At 44.4% G+C, this 21,788-nt stretch overlaps 1 protein-coding gene across 1 annotated transcript in view; it reads right to left on the reverse strand.

Moving 5' to 3' along the window:
• The window catches only part of ARB2A (ARB2 cotranscriptional regulator A), a 269,497-nt gene extending 263,049 nt beyond the window's left edge, over positions 1–6,448 (reverse strand). The window contains exon 1 of the mRNA XM_075726337.1: positions 6,430–6,448. The gene's annotated coding sequence lies outside the window, so the exon portion shown is untranslated. The remainder of the gene's footprint in view (positions 1–6,429) is intronic.
• Positions 6,449–21,788: the final 15,340 nt, after the last annotated feature.

Consider the following 21,788-nt stretch of genomic DNA (forward strand, 5'->3'; position numbering starts at 1 on the left):
CCAACCCAAGGGAAAGCTGTGTTCGACTTCATCTGGACAGATAACAAGTATCCCACTGTGTCATAGAGAACAAATACAGAACAAAGACCATTCCTGCCCCCAGGTCTTAGAATCAAAGGACATATTCCTAAACACATCTTTGCAAAATGACTTAAGCAGTCCCACCCCCTACCCACGCTACCCACTCGGCTGTGCTGACAGAACTGTTTGTACCGATGCATCGCAAACCGGTTCAGGGAGTCAGATCTGAGTTACACCAGAACAGGGACCTGATCTGACTTAAAACTACCTTCCTTTCTTTGCGCCCCTCCTTTTTCTTTTTTTATTTTTTTTTTAAAGACTATACTTTTAACTTATCAATTCTGAGATTCAGTTCACCACCTAGTACAAATGAAGTGACCAAACAAGGCAGGAACATACAGCTGCTGCATGAAAACTTTTTAGCCTGATTTGCCAGCATGGGCAAGAAAGAAATAGACAAAACAAAAGAAGGACTCAATCAGTGATCATTGTGATAGGTAACAATTTCTTCTTCTAAATTTCAAACTCTGCTATTCCAAAATACAAACATGTAAAATTAAGTATCAAGAAACCTCCACTAATTTTTGACTTACTGACTGGCACGTATCAAATGCAACTTTGCATTTATAATAGCTTTATTGATTTTGATAGCTCTGCTTGCTCTGAAATGTTTCTCCTTGGCTTGGAGGAGGGCAGCTATGTTAACACAGCCTTGCAGCTTGGTAGTTATCAACATACAGATACACAATTCCCAGTTGCTCAGATTTTATTTCAGAAGATTTAATTGTATACTTCAGTGGGGACATACTCTTCCACTACACGGACTATTATTCTTCAAGAGAGATACAGATTGTGTGCATGAGCACACCTATTTATCCCTCATTTCACCGTATTTCCATAATGCCTTTATGTAATGGCTCTCTCACTACCAACTCCTCCCGTTAACGCATTTCTCCTTTGAAAATACTTCCAGTTTTGTTTTCGACTGTGGTGTCTGTTTTTATTTAAATCTAGTCCACTTATCCAACATCTTATTTCTTGAGATGGGTTTATAACACGTATGTTCTGCAAGAGGAATTACATGCTCATTTATTAGAAAAAAAGCTGGATGGTTTCAAGGTTGCTTGGTTATACTCTAGTGCTTAGGACAAGAAGGAAAAAAGCGAAGAAAGAATACAGTTTAGCACCTTCTTCAGTTAAACAAGGAGACCGAGATTTGCATGTATTACACGCTAATGGTGCTATGCATAAATATGACAGTCACTCAAACGTGTATTTTGAGGTTTTGTGAAGCCTGGCTTGCATGACTGTAAAAGAAACTATAACCACTATGTTATCTGTCAGGCTTGGTCTTTGACACAAATTCAAGACAACCCAGAGCATACCTGGCACACTGACAACATGATCCATCAGAATCACCTTGTCCATCTTCTCAGACAAGCAGTTATTACTCTAAAACCTAGACAGTTTTCCTTCAAGCACAGAGGTATACAGTGGCTGCAAAGTACAACTGAGCTATTAACTCCCAGCATGCAGCAGAAATAAAACAAGAATGAGGTCCGCTATACCTGTTCCCAAGCCAAAATATACTTCAGTTAAGAGATGACGAGAAACAGGAGAACCCATTTTTCCTGTGTCCCACCAGGAGCTTTCGTGACGCACGCTGCATAAAGCTGATAGAGTGAAGAAAGCTCAGTAGGCCAGCAGAGTACATATGTTGCAGCTGAAATGTCCAGAGAATTCAAAACAAATATCTTAAAAGATTTAATTGCAAGTGGAAAATGGCAACTTTATGAAGCTTATAATTCAGACAAATCCAGACTAGCTGTCTTGGGAAATAGTTCACAATTTCCAAAGCTATCTTCCTATTAAATTTCGTATTTCTTATCTACACCTTGGAGATGGCTAGGAGTACTTAAGAGTAATCAAGAGTATTTTCAATAGTCATAAACATTTTTCAGCATATCCCCTCAAAAAAATATTTAGCTTAAACCTTGACCTGAAATTGGTAATAAACAAGAAAACTTCCTTGTGAACAACTGATAATGAACTAAAAAAACATGCAAAAACTTGAACAATGTGATATGATGGGTCTGACTTTAAATGCACAAGCATCAAGAAACGAACACTAACATTCAGTATCACCAGTGCATCAGGTATGGACTTGCTTCCCGTCAACATCAGAACTGGCTAATTTGCAGTCCTATTGACGTGTGCAGCTAATTCTTATTTTAACCATTATCTCTCTTTCTAGACATATGATAAAAAAAATTTTCTTTCATTTGCCTGCCTGAGAAGCAGACCTATTTGCTGACAGAAGAGTGTCCTAAATTTACCACCATGTTAAATATACTGGATTCAGCTATATTTCCTAAGACAATACTTATTTCAGGTAAGTTCAAAAATCAATACTTCCAAGACTCAAATGTCTATATAGCAGGCTTAGCACAAGCTGGTCCCTTTCAATTTCTGCTTGGCAACAGGAAGCTGGAAGAATACAGAAACTACAGTAACTGTAAAGCATAAACACCTAAAATTAACCTGATAAATGCTACACAGTTCATCTTTCCTCTTTGGATACCCGCTCCCACAGAATATAAACTGCAGTTCCAGACAGGTTCCATCAAGCTGGAAGTCAATACTCTCCAGGAGAGTGTAACAGGAATAAAAGCGGTTACAGGGAGACTGCACTAACCCACAGATCAGGACACCGTCCTCACCAGCAGCATCATTAATAATTAACTCACAGGAGGAGACTGCTCAGGAAGCTGGTAGAGGGGCTTTCACCACAGCCAGTTGAAGCACCAGGTGACTCAGGCTGTAGATCTGCTGAAGCCCACACAGTACACTTTCAGCCCCTCACCTTCTTCCAGCCCCTCCGCTCCAGCCACAGTCCCACATCCTTTCTCATGATGGCACTCACGCTAGCGAGTGAACTGATGCAACGAGAAAGGAGCGTGTTACATCTCTAGTTCTGTATCAGCTGGATCAGCTTCCTTACCTGGCTCACTATGCAGCCAGCTAATCTCTCATACAGCCAGGAGGGAGGGGGCAAGCAGAAGAGAGGAGGCTGCCCCTTCCAGCAGCAGGGATGCAATGTGAACGGGCTGTGAAACAGCACCCTGGGTACTCCGTTAACAGGGTGGTTCTGTAGCTGGAGGGAAATGACTTGTGGGTCCCAGCCTAATTCCCAGAAGCTGTCAGCCATAAAACAAAAATCACTACCAAAACTGGTACTAGCAAGTATGTGATTGTGAGCTGAGCAGAAAGGCAAGGATTATACAAAACTGAATGCTCTACCTTTTCACCTTCCAATAAGACTTGGTCATACCACAAGAACAGTATAAGGAATACCATGAGTAGTTAAACATTAAGCTCTCAGAGTCCTCACTCCGGAGTCTTCCTCTCAAAAATAAGGAACTGTGTATATATACATAACACACATTCTAACCACAGCACTTAAAACACTGAACAACATCCATGAAAAATAACCATTTTAAACCCATTAAATTGTACTTCAGGAATTCCACTCAGCGCATATCTGTAAAACTGATCTACAGGCTAAGTAGATATATGTACGACCACACTTATAAAGAGAAAAAAAAGTGTCCTTTAAGGCACAAAAAAAAATTCATAGGGCAGCATTAAATTTCATAAGCAGATGTTTTCATGTCCACTGTTAACCAATTTGTTTCAGTAAGTGAGTGGAAAAAAATAAAGATATTAATTCATTCTTTGTACGTATGCTTTACTTCAAAGAATTCCAGGAATCTATTGTAAATCTGAAAAACTCCTCAGTCACCACAGAACATTGTTCCCCAAAGGAACAGTGGGTCAAATTCAAAGTACCAGCAACAGAGTTGCATTCAGAACTTTTTCTATAGAGCCTGGAATGGACAAAACCCCCAAAGTCAGCACTGAGTCTTCAGGGGGGAAAAAAAATAAGGTTATGAACTTAAAAGAAAAGAGAACAACAGATAAATCCCTGCTGAGAAGGAGAAGGTCTTCCAAACATTAGCTAACCAGTACATAAAAGGCAATTCAGTAAAAGCCCTGGTCAAGTCAAATAGCAGATTAACATATAGTCATAACTGGCTACGATCACTGAAAAAGCAATCTGAAGAAAACGGACAAAATCCAGGCACCAGTGAGAAAACTCCAATAATTAAAGGTATTTCAGTAAGGCAGACAGCACTCTGAGCATGCACTATGCTTCTGAAATTATGATGCCCTTGTCCACCTCCAGCTGCTCAGTACTGCTGGCCTGCTGGAAGTTTTCATCTCATTCCTACGCCTACCAGCATCTGCTAACCTATTTCAGACAAAAAGAGTCGGGTCAGCTTAAACGCTATTAAATATTACATCTGTCTTAACCCACCACGTTTTGACTGAGGCGCGCTGGGGAGTGCTCAGATTAATGCAGGGGTGGCATGTCAGGCCTCTGGCAGACAGGCAGGCAGTAAGTAACGGTGGTGACTTTGGCAACGGATACAGCCATCACCTGGGGCTTCTGTCTGTGAGGACCAGTACTCTTGTGAGCAAAGAACAGCTCTTCTCTTTTTTTGGGAATAAAGTGAAACAATATCTGAAACACTCAGAACATCAGATTTGTTCAATTCCAAACCCAGAGGAGCATATAAAGACATGCCTCCTGTATTTACATTGGTATCACTCTGTGATACCCTCCAAGCCATTAAGTATCTTCAACTGCTAAGATTTTCATTTTCCATACACAGGAGCATTTTTACCTTTTCCTACATAATTACGAAACACCCCATGTTATGATCCCGCAGGCATTCTCTAGCCAATATGCTATCACCAGGCAGCTTTACTATGGGTAGCATAACATGTTGCCAATCTCTCTCACCCGCAGTCTCATTGACAATTCCAAGAAAATATTAGGGATTACTAAAAGGACCCCTCCTGTTTGCTGTACGAGCGGTATTTATGCTTCTTTGAAGGCGAATATTGTCACCACCCTACTCTTTACTGTGTCACCAAATCACTGTGCAGTTAAGACCAAAGATATCTAGTTAGCTTTGCAATTGCTGTCAATTTTATAATACCTCTTTTGCCAATGATGGCCTGTCCTGACCAAGGTCAGTTACCTGCTTATTCAAACTTTCTACCTTCTCCAAAGACTTCATGCAAAAATAGGGTAAAATGGATGATGCTATGTTTTGTGAAGACTCGCTAAGCCGGCTTACATGAGGCCGAGCAGCTTGGCTGATGTAACACCACAGTTAAAAGTTAAATATCTGGAAGAAAAGTGGTACATTCTCTATCAAATGCTTCAGTATTTAGCTTTGAAAGAAAAAAGAAGCCAACATATCTTTAAAAAGCAAAGTGCATGTTTTTTTGAAAGGAACTATGGATGTGGAACACTGGATGTTTTAGAATAACAAATTTTCAGTTATCTCATTGCCAAACCAAAACCAAGTAACAGTGCTAATTTAATATGAAAAATTATCTCCCTATGTTTACGTCTGGGTGACTCAGAAATGACAAATATTTCACGCTGCTCTCTCAGCTGCCAGACCAACTACAAGAAAGGTCACGCCAAAAAGTTTTCAATCACTTATTAACTAGGAAAGGAACACTCAGAATGGAGATTACCACTCAAGCCCAGATACATTATTAAGTCGGGAGAATTGTGCTCACACAGTCACTTTTTGTCATTTATAACTGTATGGAAAGCTGGCATTAGGTGACAGGGAAAACTGACAAGTCTCGTTTTGTGAAAGCGGCCGACGGGACCAAAAAGCTGCAGCAAGCGCTGTGAGCACACAGTCTGAAGAACGAAAAAAAAAAGCTTTTAAATTGTTCAGAAAATTAGACATTACTATCGCTATCCTCCATTTCCGGTCCATTTGCCGCTCTCGGTGTGGGCAGGCGGTTCCGAAGGCGCAAAGACGTGGAGCGGCTGCAAGGCACAGCGCGGCGGCCGGCGGCGGGGGGCAGGGCGACCGGTCCTGGGGCGAGGGAGACGCCGAGGCCGGGCCCCCCCTTCCCGACCACGGGTTCCCTCAGGGCGGGCGGCACGCGTCTACTTTTAAACCCGCTCCCGCAGTAGGGAGCGGAGCGCCGGGAAGAGGGCGGCGCGGAGAGCCCGGGGGCCCGGCCGCAGGCCGCCACCACCTCCCCGCTCCAACCCCGCCGCCGCTTCAGGCCTGAGGTCGCGACGCCCGCCCGCGGGCCTAGCGCCTTCCCCCGGGGCAGGGCTGACAGGGGGAGGCCGGCCGCCGCCGCCGCCACCCCCCCCGCTCGCCACAGCGCCGGCTGCGGGGCGAAGGCCACTCGCCCCCCTCCCGCCTCAGGGCCCGCCGCCGCTCCCCGCGCCCCTCGCCCGGGGCAGGCCGGGGCCGGGGCCGGAGCAGCGGCCGGGGCGGGCCGGGCCTAAGCACGTACCTGGCGCCCGTCGCCGGCGGGGCGGGGCGGGGCGGGGCGGGGCGGGGCGCGCGCGGCGCCGTCACCGGGGAACGCGCGGCCGCTCCGACCCGCGCGCGGCGCCGCCCGCTCTCCCCCTCCCCCGACTCCAGGGCCACTTCCGGGGTCCGCGCGCGCGGTGACGTCAGCACCTGGGGGCGCGGCGGGGAACCCGGAAGTGGAGAGAGAAGGGCGGAGGCGGCTCCGGCCCCGGCCCCGGCCTGCCATCCCCCTCCGGCCTCATCCCCAGCCTCGGCCCCGGCCTCTGCCCCCTGTCCCCGGCCTTGTCCCCGGCCTTATGCCCTGTCCGCCTCCAGCCTCGGCCCCAGCATTGGTCCCCTGTCCTCCCCTGTCCCCCTCCAGCCTCAGCCCCAGCCTCGGACTCCGTTCTCCCCCATCCACCTCCGGCCTCGTCCCTTGCCTCATCCCCTCTTCCTAAGCCTCGTCCCCCCTATCTGCCTCTGGCCTCGTCCCCGGCCGTCGCCCCCCATTCCTGGCCTTGGCCCCTCAGCCCTGGCCTCATGCCCCTGTCCCCCTCCAGCCTCGGCCCCAGCCTCAGCCACCTGTCCCTGGCCTCATCCCCAGCCTCATCCTCTCATCCCCAGCCTTGTCCCTGGCTGCATCCCCTGTCCCGCTCTAGCCTCAGCCCCTGTCTCATCCCCCTCAGCCCCAGCCTTGTCACCCCCTCCACCTCTGGCCTTGTCCCCAGCCTCATCCCCCTGTCCCTGGCCTCATCCCCCTGTCCTCCCCTGTCCCCCTCCAGCCTCGGCCCCAGCCTTGGCCCCCTGTCCCCAGCCTCATCCCCAGCCTTGGCCCCCTGTACACCCCTGTCCCCCTCTGGCCTCATCCCCAGCCTCAGACCCCATCCTCCCCTGTCCACCTCCAGCCTTGTCCCTGGCCTTGTCCCCTCATCCCCAGCTTCATCCTCCCCCTCCACCTTCAGCCTCGGCCCCCCATTCCAGGCCTTAGCCCCCCCATCCCTGGCTTTGTCTCCGGCCTTGTCCCCCTATCCTCCTCTATCCCCCTCCAACCTCGGCCCCAGCCTCAGCCCTGTGTCCTCCACCGTCCCCCTCCAGCCTTGCCCCCAGCCTCGTCCTGCCGTCCACCTCTGGCCTCATCCCCAGCCTCGTCCCCTCATCCCCTGCTGGCCTTATCCCTGGCCTTGTCCCCCCATCCGCCTCTGGCCCTCACCCTGGGCGTTGCCAAAACATGCCTGAAAAACGTGGCTGAGGGTGGACAGAGCTGCAGGCGCTGGGCACCACTGGCACAGACCAGGCAGGTAATGGCATCTGGAGTGGGGGCTGCTGCACAGCATGCTTCTGGGGTGGTGGATCTTGCTGGGGAGGTGGTGGTTCCACTCCTGAGTTTCCATTTTGATAGCTTAGGAATTTGTAAAAAGAAAAGGTGTGGGATAAAATTTTTCATGCCGGGTGTTTCAGGCATCTTCAGAAATTGGTGAGGACAGTGTTGCATTGGCCTGTACTAAAACAAACACCCCACATGAGTAGTCCCAGCACCCTTGCTCTGGCATGGCAAGAGGAAGTGCATTGAGTTGCATTTCAGGGGTGCCTTGTCTTGCTCCCTTGAAAAACTTTCCGGATTTGGTCAAATGACTGCTGAAAACCTGCATTCTGCAGATACTCATGGAGGTTTCCACCACTCCTGGCTCTGTCAGAACAGGAAGGTTGTCAGCTGTTTCAGTCCCAAGGACAACGAGACAGCAGTGTGCCAGGTGTGCGACTCAAATGTTCTGCCCCCCTTAGCTCCCGGTCACCACTGATGGCCAAATCTGCTGAACTAGAGCCATGGACATGTCTACGTGAGAGAAGATAAAACTTTTCTCACCCAGGTTGCTCTGTCTGCTATGACCAAAAGTGGCAAGCATGTATGTTTTGCTCTCAATGGCTTTCAGCAACACCCAAGGAAAGAATAAGCGAATTTTCTTCTTCAATGGAGAAGATACTATTATGGCGTGGAGAACTTGTCTAGTTACGTTTTATAAATCATGTTTGGTATTTTGAGTTGAGCCACTTGTAGTGAGACATATTTTTCCCTGTATTTCCTCTGTTAGGAAAAAGTGCTGCTGAGATGTCTGTCTATTGATGAGACATTTGGGATGCTACACGACAGTGCTGGGATTCAGGTCGAGCCTGTCAGCTCTGACTGTGATCTGTAGCAGAACTGAAGAACTCAGGGTTGGGGGAGGATATCAGGAGAATCGTTTAATGAACACTTTTCGGTATCTACATTGATTTAAGCACCCTACCCTCTCACTCAACATTCATGCCATCTCTCTTTGCAAGTAGTGCTGGGTTGCAAGGTGAAGCTGGTTAGGACCAGTAGTCAGTATTTTTTGTTGGGTTATTTTTAAGTTGGATCCATTTCTTCATAGAATCATAGAATGCGTTGGGTTGGAAGGGGCCTTTAGAGGTCATCTAGCCCAACCCCCCTGCAGTGAGCAGGGACAGCTTTAACCAGATCAGGGTGCTCAGAGCCCCGTCCAACCTGGCCTGGGATGTTTCCAGGGATGGGGCCTCCACTACCTCTCTGGGCAACCCATTCCAGTGCCTCACCACCCTCATTGTAAAAAATTTCTTCTTTACAGCCAGTCTAAATCTATTCTTTTTGTCCTGTCACAACCCCATCCTTCCTGTAGGCCCCCTTTAAGTGCTGGAAGGTCACAATAAGGTCTCCCTGCAGCCTTCTCTTTTCCAGGCTGAACAACCCCAAATCTCTCAGCCTCTCCTCACAGCAGAGGTGTTCCAGCCCTCGGATCCTTTTGGTGGCCCTCCTCTGGACCCACTCCACCCGTTCTTAACATTCCAACATTTCTTAATCTGTTTCACCATCACCATCTCCATCTCCTGCAGTCCAAATGAAAAAAAACAAAACAAACAAACAAAAAAAAAACCCCCCAAAACCACCAAAATCCAAACAACAAAAATGAACCTGTAGAATGTAGGCATAAGAAACAAGTTTCAGGACCAGCTTGTGTGAGCAGGACAGCTAAAATAAGTGCCTGCCTGTGATCTTGATACAGCACTTTATAATTAGAGATCCAGGGAAGGGTTCAAGGAGGAAAAGTTTATAAAAACAAGGCTGGGGGGGGGGGGGGGGGGCATGGCAGTGGTTTTGGAGATGCTTGACCAGCAAAGAACTATTGACCATAAATTTGAAGCTCTTTGTATTACAAAGAGGTAGCAGGTTGAAAGGGGATGTCTCTGAGTCTTGTTAGAGGACTGACCCCAAATTTCCAAATATCAGTAGTGAAAAGGAAAGAGAGGTAGTGTGTGGCAAACAGTCATTTGCTGGAAGCTGGGCTTTTATCTCCTCTTTGCATGCAGCACCATGGAGTTCTGGTGTCTTTATAGACTTGTGTGATCTATAGTAATACCAGTAATAGGCTAATACTAGCAAAGATATTAATCTGTGTGCTTACTGTTATACGTGAATAAATGGAGTGTTTTGATTCTTCTCCAAAATCTGTCTGATTTCTTCAATCCTCTATGCCTCCTAATGCTATAGCATTCATAGATGGCTACAGATATGTTACTTAAGCCCCGTGTTTTAGACCTCTTTATTTATTGCTTGTTGAATGTCCAGTAAGGTTCTTGAGTTCAATTTTCAGAAATATTAAGTGTGTGTGGTTACATCTGAAATAGATGGAAGCTAGGATTTACCTACCCAAGGTGCTGCAGAACATCAGATGTCTTAAAAGTCAGGTCTGCTGACTTTTTCAATCAAAATCTTTTTTCAGTTGAGGATCCAAGACAATTAAACTGCTTTGCCTTAATTTCAGTTCCCAATTTAAGCAAAAATATCATTTGCTTATGTGGACTATGTGAAGGTAAGTTAAAGTTTGAAACACTCAGATGCGGTAGAAATGAGTTCCATAAAATACCTTCAAAAACTAGGGTTTTACCGACATCTGGTAAATGGAGCTGCATTTCAAAGAACATAGAGAAAACAGGGCATTGAACTGTTGGTTATTACATTAGCACTATTCATCCTGTGTGGTGCATGAAACAACAGTCCCCTGTTTACTATACTTTAAAAAGAGTATGTGGTCATGTGACTAAAACTATCTTGGGCTGCACGTTGTTAATGACTGCCAGTGCGTCTCGAGTCTGTAGGAGTTACAGACCTAGGTAAAACTGATGGGTGGATTCAGCATTTGTTATGTTGTCCTTCAAATCTAGATAGCCTCCATGACTATAAAGGAAGTGTAGGGAACATGAAGAGGTTAAAATTGCTTAGAAAAAACATCCTTTTGGTAAAGTCTTCCCAAATAAGCTGGATTGCATGAACTTGTACCCAGCTGGGATGACTTCCCTTAGACTGCCCGGTTACTCAATACTATGCAGAATTAGACCAGATTTTCATAGAATCATAGAATCACAGAATGGTTTAGGTTGGAAGGGACCTTAAAGATCATCTAGTTCCAACCCCCATGCCATGGTCAGGGACATCTTCCACTAGTCCAGGTTGCTCAAAGCCCCATCCAGCCTGGCCTTGAACACTTCCAGGGATGGGGCATCCACATCTTCCCTGGGCAACCTGTTCCAGTGTCTCACCACCCTCCTAGTGAAGAATTTCTTCCTTGTATCTAATCTAAATCTGCCCTCTTTCAGTTTAAAGTCATTACCCCTTGTTCTGTCACCACATGCCCTTGTGAAAAGTCCCTCTCCAGCTTTCTTGTAAGCCCTCTTTGGGAACTGGAAGGCTGCCGTAGGGTCTCCCTGCAGCTTTCTCTTCTCCAGGCTGAACAACCCCAACTCTTTCAGCCTGTCTTCATAGCAGAGGTGGTCCAGCCCTCTGATCACCTTTGTGGCCCTCCTCTGGACCTGATCCAACAGGTCCATGTCCTTCTTATGTTGGGGGCCCCAGAGCTGGACGCAGTACTCCAGGTGGGGTGTCATGAGAGCAGAGTAGAGGGGCAGAATCACCTCCCTCGACCCGCTGGCCAGGATATGGTTGGCTTTCTGGGCTGCAAGTGCACATTGCCAGCTCATTTTGAGCTTCTCATCAACCAACATCCCCAAGTCCTTCTCCTCAGGGCTGCTCTCAACCCATTCTCTGCCCAGCCTCTATTTGTGCTTGGGATTGCCCTGACCCATGTGCAGGACCTTGCACTTGGCCTTGTTGAACTTCATGAGGTTTTCCCAGGCCCCCCCTCAAGCCTGTCAAGGTCCCTCTGGATGGCATCCCTTCCCTCCAGTGTGCGGTTGACCGCACCACGCAGCTTGGTGTCGTTGGCAAACTTGCTGAGGGTGCACTCAATCCCACTGTCCATGTCACCAACAAAGATGGTAAACAGTGCCAGTCCCAATACTGACCCCTGAGGAACACCACTCGTCACTGGTCTCCACTCAATTTTGACATACTTGTGAACAAAGATACAAACAGGAAGTGTGGGTAAATTGCAGAATGGTGCTACCCAGTGCAGATCATGTCATTCCAGTACGATTTCAATCTCTTACATATGAGTAAATCAACACCCTCATGTATCTACACTGAAGTAAAGGATCTGATACGATCAGGTCAGAATATTGCTGAAGGTGGGGATAATGATAATTCAGACCAGAATTACCTGGTAAGGTGGACGTGGAGCAGCTAAGGAGGAGACTGCAAAAGCATAAGCTGAAAAGCAGTTATCAGGCTGGAGATAAACGAGCAGGAATGCTCTTTGGGGACTGTGATTAGTTTTTGGACATAATATGTGCAATATAGTCATTAATGAGACAGAGATAAGAATTTGATGTGCATCCGTGAAATTTGCAGATGACACTAAGTTGAAAGGTATTATGAGTAATGATCTTGACTAGAGTGAGAGAAATGGGATGAAATTTAACAGCATAAAGTTCAAAGTCAGGCACTGAAAGAACAGAAAACCTTTGCTATGAACTCATTAGTTAGGGTAAATGAGGAGGAAAGAGATCTCCTTTAGGGACATTAAGATTTCTAGAAGACCTCGCGAGACCTCATTTTCTGTCTTGCCACAATGGTTAAGCCAACAGTCAGATGGCCATGCATCTGCAGTAGAGAGGCATTTCTCTTTTTTCTAGTATGAACTAGACATCTATCATGTGCTTGCCTGGACTAGATCCCTAGAGGAGTCCTTTCTGTTACCATGCCTTTGTTTTTTCCTTCCTAAAATATAAATAATAAAACAAAGGCCAGAGCCTGTGTTCCTTTCCCATGAAACAATTAGGAAATTGAATTTGAAAGAGAGGGAGTTTCAAAGAGAAAAATTGTCAGCTGCTAGTCATGTGAAATAGTGGCGACACTGAACTGAAAACAGCACAGAGGGGGAAAAAACAAATCAAACTCAGAAACAAGACCTGTAGACTTTCAAGAAAGCCACTAAGCTAATAATACCTGGGAAGGAAGAGGCCTGGGATGCCCTGGGAATGTGGGATAAGCAGGCCAGCTGACTGCTGAAGGAGGCACTGACCTGGGCGAGGGTTTGTCTGCAGCACGGAGATGAGAAAAGCTCTTCTCACCGAGGGCTGCAGTTGGCATGACGGAGCATGAAATTTTCAGTGCTGTCAGTATGAAAATGCTTTTTTTAATTTAGAGGCAAAAAATGTAACTCAAAAGAACTGCATCGAACATGGGAGAAGTTATTTTAAGACTTCATCATCATATCTGGAGAGGAGCACACCAGGGGAACCAAATATTTGTAGTGTCTCTGACAAGTGATCATGGTCTGAAGACAGTTCTTATTACAGTAACAAAAGTACTGCTTTAACAAGGCTTATTTCAAATGGCTGAAAAAAATGTCAAGTCTCATCAACTCAAAAAACTGAACAGAAAAGCTGAATGAAAATATGAATGAAACAATTTTGAACCCCAAAATGCAAGCTTCTGCTGTTTAATACTGTAGCTTAGTGGAAACAGGGAAGAAGCTCTTAAGGTCATAAATACAAATGCAGCATAAACAGACAAAAAGGGAATTTGGTAATGGATACCGAGGAAACTAGGAATTAGTGGAAACTTAGGTGAGAAAAGAGTCAAAGCATAAAAGGGAAAAAGCTGCAAAATGCAGTGGTTTTTGTTCCCATTCTCCACAGTACATTCTTCACGGTGTGCTTGTTGTCATCCTAGATTTTATTTGTTTCTGTTGATTTTATTTATATCTTTTGTCTTTTTAAAAGCTGCCTGCAAAACTTCAACTGGCACAAAGACACTGAAACAAAAAGCAAGATAGGACAAGAAATTTGGAATGACAGAAGGCGCCTTGTCTCTTTTTTCTATTTTTTTTATACCACCCGCTCACAATTAAAACTTTATCTCCTCCAGATGACACACAGAAGGTGGGCAGGATTTTAGAAGCAGCTGATAGATGATTGTAGCAAGTAGGATGTCTGATTTTAATAGCTATCCTGCGATGCAACTTTCAAAAGCGGTTGTTAAATCCTCCTGTGGTTCAGTGCTGGTTCAGCCCTTTCTTCAGAAGTACCTACGTTTCTGCTTTCAGCACCTGACAACGTGAAGTATTAACATCTTTACTTCTCGGTCAGATTAGTGCTGGTTAAGAGCACACCAAACCTCGCAAATGCGGTTCGCAATGGGGCACCCAAGTATGCCGAGACTGATGAGTTTTATTTTACGTGGGTTGGATTTACATTTGCAAAGGGGTCCAGGAAAGCTGGGCACTCTTCAAGAAGGAAATCTTAAAGGCACAGGAGCAGGCTATCCCCATGTGCCGTGAGAGACAAACCGTCGGGGAAGGCGACCGGCCTGGCTGAACAGGGAGCTTTTGCTGGGACTCAGGGAAAAAAGGAGAGTTTACCAATTTTGGAAGAAGGGGCAGGCAACTCAGGAAGAGTACAGGGATCTTGTTAGGTCATGCAGAGAGGAAATGAGAAAGGCAAAAGCCCAGCTAGAACTCAGTCTGGCCACTGTAGTAAAGGAAAATAAAAAATGTTTCTACAAATACATTAACAACAAAAAGAGAGCCAAGGAGAATCTCCATCTTTTGCTGGATGCGGGGGGGGAACATTGCCACCAAGGGTGAGGAAAAGGCTGAGGTACTTAACGCCTTCTTTGCCTCAGTCTTTAATAGCCAGACCAGTTATCCCCAGGGTATTCAGCCCCCTGAGCTGGAAGACAGGGACGGGGAGCAGAATGAAGACCCATAATCCAGGAGGAAGCAGTTAATGACCTGCTACGCCACCTGGACACTCACAAGGCTATGGGGCTGGATGGGATCCACCCAAGAGTACTGAGGGAGCTGGCGGAGGAGCTTGCCAAGCCACTTTCCATCATGTAACAGCAGTCCTGGTTAACAGGGGAGGTCCCTGATGACTGGAGGCTTGCCAATGTGACGCCCATCTGCAAGAAGGGCCGGAAGGAGGACCTGGGGAACTACAGGCCTGTCAGCCTGACCTCGGTGCCGGGGAAGGTTATGGAGCAGTTCATCTTGAGTGAACTCAACAGGCAAGTGCAGGTCAACCAGGGGATCAGGCTCAGCCAGCACAGGTTCATGAAAGGCAGATCCTGCTTGACCAACCTGATCTCCTTCTATGACCTGGTGACCCGCCTGGTGTATGATGGAAAGGCTGTGGATGTCATCTACCTGGACTTCAGCAAAGTCTTTAACACCGTCTCCCATAGCATTCTCTTAAGGAAGCTGGCGGCTGACAACTTGGATGGGCGTACTCTTCGCTGGCTAAAAAACTGTCTGGGTGGCCGAGCCCAAAGAGTAGTGGTGAATAGAGTTAAATCCAGTGGGTGACCGGTCACGAGCAGTGTTCCCTAGGGCTCAGTTTTGGGGCCAGTCTTGTTTAACATGTTTATCAACGATCTGGATGAGGGGATTGAGTGTGCCCTGCTTAAGTTTGCAGGTGACACCAAACTGGGTGGGAGTGTCAATCCGCTCAAGGGCAGGATGGCCCTGCAGAGGGACCTGGACAGGCTGGATTGATGGGCCAAGGACAACTGTATGAGGTTCAACCAGGCCAAGTGCCAGGTCCTGCACTTGGGTCACAACAACCCCATGCAACGCTACAGGCTTGGGGAAGAGTGGCTGGAAAGCTGCCAGGCGAAAAAAGACATGGGGGTGTTGACAGCTGTCTGAACATGAGGCAGCAGTGTGCCCAGGTGGCCAAGAAGGCCAACAGCATCCTGGCTTGTGTCAGGAACAGTGTGGCCAGCAGGAGCAGGCAGGTGATTGTTCCCCTGTACTTGGCGCTGGTGAGGCCGCACCTGGAATACTGTGTCCAGTTTTGGGCCCCTCAGTACAAGAAGGACATGGAGTTGCTGGAGCATGTCCAGAGAAGGGCAACGAAGCTGGTGAAGGGTCTGGAGCACAGGTCTTATGAGGAGTGGCTGAGGGAACTGGGGTTGTTTAATCTGGAGAAGAGGAAGCTGAGGGGAGACCTTATCACTCTCTACAACTACCTGAAAGGAGGTTGTAGTGAGGTGGGTGTTGGTCTCTTCTCCCAAGTAGTTAGCGATAGGACAAGAGGGAATGGGCTTAAGCTGCCAGGGGAGGTTTAGACTGGATATTAGGAAAAATTTCTTCACTGAAAGAGTGGTCAAGCATTGGAACAGGCTGCCTAGAGAGGTGGGGGAGTCCCCATCCCTGGAAGTGTTCAAAAAACGGGTAGATGTGGCACTTTGGGACGTGGTTTAGTGGGCATGGTGGTGTTGGGTTGATGGTTGGACTGATGGTCTTAGAGATCCTTTCCAACCTTAATGATTCCTAGTTTTTACCTTCATTAAAAAATAATCCAGCCACCAAGCCAGGAAACATAAAATTATTACTCTACCCTTAATTGGTTACGTGGTGGACTTAGTAGTGTTAGGTTAATGGTTGGACTGGATGACCTTGAGGGTCTTTTCCAACCTAAACAATTCTATGATTCTATAAATGTGAAGTGGTCTGTTTATACCACTTGAGCTTTGCACTGAATCCTGAAATTAAGGGATGAGATCCAGTTTAGGAATCTTTTGCTCTGACAAAAAGATGCAAAGGATATCAGGGTAGAGCAGAATCATATAAATGCATTGTACTTCTGCTCTGTCCTACTGACAATCTCATGGTACCTACTTTCTGAAAATTACAAGTATTATTTAATGCTAAAGAATGTGTTTCCACAATAGAGGCCTGACCAACTTCAACCCAGCTCTTGTCACACACAGATCTGGAAAACATACCAATTTTTTTAAACTTAAAAATCAAACCTTTTTTTTGTCAATGGCAGCTGCTATTTCCAGAGGTTTTTTTTTTAAAAAAAAAAAAAAAGAAAGCATAGCCTTGTCATCTAAGAATTTTAGAATAGCAACATTTAGGATATGTGATTCTTGGGAAAAGTTATCCCATGTCTTTTGAGACACAAAAATTCCTTCTGAGGCTAAGCCCAAAAGAAAAGATAGTGGGAGGAAAAAAAAAAATTCTCTTTAGAATTCCCTTTGTAGTTTCTTTTCATTTGTTCTTTTGGCTTGACATCGATGGAATAGGCTTTTTGTGTACCGTGTAATGTGCATAAGTACAGAGAATGCATTTCATGAAAAATAAAAATATGTTAGCTTTCCTGACAAAGATGATGTGTTACCTTTTCAGAAACACTTTTGACAAGAATTAAATTAGAAGCTTTTAAAAAAATGTGAAATACTGAAAAGTCATGAAAAACCAACATTGTTCTTGAATGCTCAGCAAGGTTGAACTCCCTCTCCTTCTTTTGGCTTGAAAGTTTTCTTTAATTCAGAATTCTTATTCAGCTTGTTGTTTACACCCTGAATCTGTTTCTTATGTCTTATTCCTGGATAATTTATTTTGGTTCCTGCTATTGTGCCAAAAGTATGATACACAAATATTCTCAAATTTGTCTTCAGCAGTTTTTGCTGAAACTAGAACATACATAAATCTGTCGTGACATTCACTCTTATGCTTCATTATATGTTCTCAAGAGTTTTTACAGTCTGTTATGTCTTTGTTTTTCACTTACTGCTTTTGCATTTGTTGTAAAGATTAAATATATATGATCTATATTTCAAGTTACCACTCCTAATTCTTTGGTCTTGTATATAGTTGTTCAAAAAAATGCCAGAATGTGTGAAAAGTTTTAGTGGAATGAAACAAAGATTGAAAGCAACGCTATTGACAGAACTTTATGGTCTGTGTTCTACTATTTACTCTGTAGATATATGGGTTTATGATGTAAACCTTGCAAAGTTATTTCACTGCTGTTACATGTGCAAACAATTTAATTGTACTTCGAATTTTGAAATATTGGATCTCAATATATGATTGTATGATTTATTTTTGCAAGAACATACTTAGCATACCTATAATTTTTCTGTTCCAAACTATCAATCCCTCAACTCCACAAATGATTTTTGAATAAATTATGCATGTTAGAGCAGACGACTGCTCCAGGGTATTATATAACTTTTTTAAAAATTTTACAACTGTCATCTAAACAATTTGTGTACACATAAAATAGAAAAGCAAATACATGTACCTTTTCTGTTATGTAGTTGAAGTGCACCTTTTGGATCTCGAGTTGGAAAAATGACATCCCTAAAAAGGCACAGCACATAAGATACTAGCATTTTTTCTGTTCTTCCCACTTCTAACCATAGAAGGAAGGCTATGGTTATCAAGGAGAGACCTGACAAGGCTGAAGTATGAAATAATGTTAATGATAGACCATTTTAGTAGAGAGATTTAGATTGAATTAAGTCCTACAGTGCCTATTGCCATGATAGACACTTTTTACAAAGACTAAACTCACAAATTACTGCTGCTACTGGCAGCTACAGTGACTTTATCAATGCCCAAACTACTTAAGCAGATTGTAACCATCATCTATTGACCCATCATCAGTCCAGATGGAAAGAAACCAAAACAGCAACAAAAGCAATAGAATTAACAGAACATTATAAATGTAATAATAAACAAACAATCCCTTCCCCTTCCTCTCCTCTCCTTTAAACAAAACCAAAACCAAGCTACCAATCTCCTACAAAACAAGTAGGTATGTCTCACCTTGAAGCTTGTCAGATTGGAGGTCTGGCCAAATGTCAAAGACTGTTAAAGTTAAGAGGGTTAAAATGCAAAAGCTTTAACCAAAAAGTGTCCTACTACTGGGCCTGGAGAACTACCTCATCTGTGTGCACTGGATGGTCTTTGAGACAGTTAGTTGCTTGGTATGTTATGTTGTATACCGCTGCATAAGCTGTGGTCAGAGCCTCATCTGGAAACGGCAGGAGCGATCATAAAACTGACAGCTCAGCCAAAACTGGGGAAGGGTGAGAAAGGGAGGGAATGAAAATGAAAGGGTGGCAAGACTAGTCGGTTTTGGTTCAGTTCACAAATCCAAGAACGGCACCAGGCATATACAGCACCTTTAAAACATGAAAGTTAAACTGCATTCTCTGACTCATTAGGGTGGAGGTATCTGTGGTCTGATACCAAAGTCTGGTAGAGGTCAGTAAGAGGTCTTGCTCAGTAACGTTGATCAGGACCCTGCACAGTTGTCAGAAATAAAGAACAGTCTACCATGTTCTGGTTAATTATTTCTCTGGAGAGAAGAGGAGACCAGATGATTAACATTACACATTTGCCTTGCATTAATGCAACAACCGCTGTCAATCTGTCCATTCATAAAGTGGATGGGCATGTGTGAAATTTGGGAGCCTTAACTGGAATAGAAACTGTTGGCGTTTGAAGGGACCTAATCGGTTTGCCTCTGAAGAAAGTCTACATAGCACATGTTCAGCCATCAATTTCCTGAAGTTAATACATACCTGCAGGTAGGATTCCTGCCAAGATTATTTCATTCCCAAAGCCACATCTGGTTTACTATAGAAAGTAATCTGTTTGCTAGTCCATATGCCAGAACAAAAACCACCTGCCGTTTCAACCTCTTACCTCCCCAATGGTCACTCCATTCTCTAGGGCGAAAGTGTAATCTTAATCTACATAATAAACCACATTTTATTATATAGAATGGAAGATAACCAATAAAGAGTCCAGAACATAAGCAAACAACTCCTTAAAGGTGTTATTTCTGGAATATACAGGGAGGTGAAATTCCAAGTGGAAATGACTACTGCATTTCTTGAATGATAACCTTGCAGGTGGTTGGTTTGAATTTTACATTTATTAAATTCTTGGTTCTGTAAGACTCTGTATCAGGTTTGAGAAGGCATAGACTTTATTGATATGTAAATATGTGTTTGTAGGCTGTGAACACAGATGTGCTATATGGATTTCCAAGTGTAAATTAAAAGTTCAGAGAACTTAAAGGAAATAAGACCTGGGGAAAATACATTTGTTTAAGTAAAAAGCATAAATAACTCACAAACAGCAATGCATACAAATAGTTCCCACTATCCCAGGTAACAGAGGTAGCTTAGAACAATGGAAAAACACAGCTATTACAAAATGCATATGGAGCATTAGGAGCAGAAGTGTTCAGACAACCCTAAACCTGAAATAATTACCCATATAGGACCTACACGGCTTTAAGTCTGCATGAGAGTTGGTCTAGGAAATGAATTATCTACCCATGTATAACTGAGTGCCAGCAGTGCCCACATTCTAAATTATAACAAACATTAACCAGGAAGTTTTTCAAGGATGCCTGAAAGACAATATTGAGGCAGAAAACAAAACAGAGTCAAGATGATACATGAAGAGCTATGTGATACTATTTCTTTATGAAGACTAACTATCCAAAAGTTATTAGACTTTTTACATAAAAAACACAGATTATGGGACAAAAAAATAAAGTAGTTGGATATTAGGTATTACAAATTTATGAAAGGTACTTGTATAACCATATTTCTGTCCTCTAGTGAATTCGTCTAGGGACAAAATGTAATGACCATGTCATTAACAGTTATCTTAAGGAACACACATGGGTGCACTGTTAATCATTCATCAGGTGTTTTCTGATGACTGCTTGCTTGTTTTACAAGAGTAATTTTAATCTGTTTATTTATTGGGAGAGCTGAAAAGAGATTATTTTTCTAAAAAGCTGTCCGGAAAAGAAAAAGACAAAGTTACGTGCTGTTGCAGCAAACCTCCACCACAAACAAAGTTTGAAACCTGAGTTTCTCATGGCAGACATGGCATGCTCTTTGAGCTAGTAACTGGAGAAGAGCATACCTGTTGAATATGATTGCCATTATGTGGTTCTTGGCCTCATTTCTAGAGAGAGAATGGATGTGACTCAGGGCTGTGTAGACACTGAGGCTGTTGTCTGTTGGAGTGTGGATCAATTTACTGCAGAAACTGGATAATGAGCTGTTTTAACATGAAAACACTTTTTTCAGTAGGAGATTTTATAAAGTATCTCCTCAGAGATGGTTGCAACCTACCAACAGCTGAAGTTGTCATGGATCTAAAGGGCTCAATCTGGTAGTCATCAAATTTGCACTAGCCATGACTTGAGTGGCTCGTTGTCAGCTTAGGGATAGTAATTTGCTAAATTTAGACATACAATCTTAATTCAGATGATCACCTTGTGTCATTAGTACTTGGTAATTGAGACATTTGTTATATAATCACTTTTTCAGGACAAATTAAAAATGGTTTGGATTTACTTTTGCTTGTTTGCATGATTCCTTGCTTATTGGAGTGTTTTTTGTCAGCTCTGTATCATTAGTTCACTTGCTGCAGTAATAGCTAACAGTCCATTCTCAAGTGCTGTTACTAGAGAGGAATAATCTGGTTCCTTCATCATTTCACTCATGGGTATTCCAAGGCCCTCAACCTCAAACCCAACCTGCTCAAGACCTTGCATGTTTTTCTTCTGCTGCCTGCCTGGCAATGTCAGTCAGCTTAGTCTGCTTCCCAAGTGTTGGAGTCCAAAGGTAGAGGAAAAAGCAAGCTCAGCCTTGCCGATTTCCTGGGCCTTAGACTTAAAATCGTTTTAGAGCTTCTGCTTCCACTCATACCACTGTTTACAACATGGACAGTTACTACAGAGAAGCAGCTTTGCACCAGCCAGGACCTCCTCAAGATCTGTATGTTCGCTTAGAAATCTCCCTGTTGACATCAAGTTACTCTAATTTCATGCCTAATTGGGCAATGGGTCTAATTCCTCAGTCTTTTGACTATTGCCTTGGAAGTTTGAATAGTGTCTGCCACTAAAAATGATTGCACATATTTTTAAGGAGTTCCATAAAATAGTTTTATATCAGCATATAATTGGTATCTTACTGCAGGTAAGACTCAGTAGTATTTTGTGAAGACCTCCCAGCTGAGAGGTAAATGGGATATTTCTGTCAGAGGAAGCTAATTGGAAGAAGCCAGCCTCATGCCTACCTTGCACTGCTGTGAGGATGTAGAGATGAATTAGAGAACATCCATTTGCCACTGT

The sequence above is a fragment of the Pelecanus crispus genome, chromosome Z, assembly GCF_030463565.1.
Source record: "Pelecanus crispus isolate bPelCri1 chromosome Z, bPelCri1.pri, whole genome shotgun sequence".
In the NCBI taxonomy this organism is placed as follows: Eukaryota; Metazoa; Chordata; class Aves; order Pelecaniformes; family Pelecanidae; genus Pelecanus; species Pelecanus crispus.